The sequence below is a fragment of the Alnus glutinosa genome, chromosome 14 (genome assembly GCF_958979055.1).
Source record: "Alnus glutinosa chromosome 14, dhAlnGlut1.1, whole genome shotgun sequence".
NCBI lineage: Eukaryota > Viridiplantae > Streptophyta > Magnoliopsida > Fagales > Betulaceae > Alnus > Alnus glutinosa.
Window position 1 is genome coordinate 6946506 of NC_084899.1, and position 2398 is coordinate 6948903.

Below are 2398 nucleotides of genomic sequence, written 5' to 3' on the forward strand. Positions count from 1 at the left end.
TGATTCGGCGCGCCAGAAAGCCAGTCGATTAATTTCTTAAATATAATAATATAACAGATCTAAAGCTTCGTTTATTAATTTTTTTTTGTTTTCTCTTTTCAAAAACAAAATCATTAACAAACAAGTCAAGTACAAACCTTTTTTAAAATGCAGAAATAGTTTTCTTTTAAGTCATATCAAAATATTTTTTAAATCGAAAACAAAATGTACCCTCCAAAAGACATTAACAATAAGAACCAAATTTTTTACAATTTCATATATAGTTACCAATACTCATGATGTTTGAAATATTTATAAAAGGAAAAAAAATTGGTCATTGGGTTTTAAACCATTTAAAAATCACTATTTATATTTCTAAAAAATAAAAAATAAAAATAAAAAAGAAGAAGAAGAAGATGACTCTCCATGGTAAGTGGGCAAGTCATACCTATTACCTAAAAAAAAAAAAAAAAAAAAAAAAAAAAAAAAAAAAAAAATCCCTTTTGTGCGAGGGTGGAGGCCCTCTAAAAAAGGTTTTTTTTTTTTTTTTTTTTTAAGAGGGTATTTTTTAGATTTTTCTTCAGTAAATTTAACATTATTTTAAAATGTAATTGTAATTTTATGAAAAGTGATGGTATGAGGTGACTTGGTAACTAGCTGACATGGCAGAAAGTAGAAACTCCATTAGCGATTAGACAACAAAGCTAACGAAAGTAGTGATTTTTAAAATAATCAAAACCTTGGGAGAAATTGTTTTTTTATTTTTTTATTTTAAGAAACATAGGAAGATTTTTAAACAGATTAAAACCCAGAGACAATATTTTTTTATTATTATTATTATTTTCTCTTTATAAAATTTGATTTTGATATATGATGATAATGATAAATTAATTAATTTTTTATGTAAAAAAAATTAAGTTGATAAAATAATAAATTTAATTATTTAATTAATATTTTAACACTTCTCTTTTTTGTGTTTTTATATTTGTTCTTCGTCAGTTGATCACACCTGAAGTTTTTACTATTTAATTAAGTGCTAGAATAGAAATAAGGGGCTTGGACATTGAAACGCCCAATATAAATTAATATTTATTCATAAAATTAAGTCGGTCAAAAATAAAAATCATTATGTAATTAAGCATAACACATTGGCACATTTCGGTTTGTAAAGAATCCAGGAGTTCTGTGCCGCAACTTACTTCACGAGGAGGAGAAGATCCTGGACAATATATAGGATTTTTTTTTTTTTTTTTCCAAAAGGTAGCGGCCGGGGCGACTAATTATGGCTAATTTACCTAGGTATAACTATAATAACACTTATTTGTTGGGAGCCGCACAAGAAGAAGGCCTAGACAATGAGAACCGCACGTGCTCATTCAGGTTAGACTTGAGCCATAACTTGACTCAGCCCTATCAGGGTATCAATAAGAACCAATGTTGTTTACACTAATTAGGCATAAAGATTTTTATTGCGGGATTCGAACCCATGCCCTAATATGTATCTAACTACTTTGGAGATTTCTTTTAGCTATTGAACCACTACCCTTTAAAAAGAAAAAAAAAAAAAAAAAATCCTTAAAATTTGAACAAACAAAGAGTAATATCCAATTCACTCGATACAAGAGTATGAATTATATTAGTTTTTTTTTTTTTTTTTCTAATTTTCATCTCACTTTTATTTTATTGGGTTGATGTGACAGTTTCCATTCGCCTTTATTAAAATAAAATTAAAAAAATAATAAGAACTGTCATACTAGCTCAATGAGATAAAAGTTGAGTATTTTACATTTTATCTTTGCAAAATCTATTCATTTGCATTCAAATTGTTTTTTTTTTTTTTTTTTTTTTTTTGATAATCACACCATTATTTTACCCAATTGACGTTTTGAATTTTATGTGCCGTATTTAATCAAATGGATGATCAGCGCCAATGTCAACAAAATATAAAATAGTAACAAGATAAGAGTGAAGTTTTCAGCCGTGATTTACAAAATATTTGTGCAATAAATAAATTAATTAATTAAAAATAAAAAAATAAAAAAAAGAGCATAGAAAGAATATTCCTCTTCCAAGTTCCTTTATTCTCCCCTGGGTAGGCTACCCACTCTTTGAAAGTTGGCGGACGGCTGTCCAATCATATCCGATCTTTAAGCTCCCTAATATCTTTTGGTCATAATCATGGAGTAAATGCAAAGGCTGGCGGTCTAATAATTTATTTGGGTGTTTGATTTTTTAAAATTAAAATTTAATTTTAATTTTTTATGCGAATTTCAAAGTTTGATTTTGTGAAATAAAATTTTAAAAAATTAAATAAAATATGATTTATTTTTTTTAAAAAAAAAGTAAAAAAGAATCAACTCCAGGTCTTCAACCTTCGAGATTTGATATGAGATTTCCTATGCCTCTCTCACTTGGATTC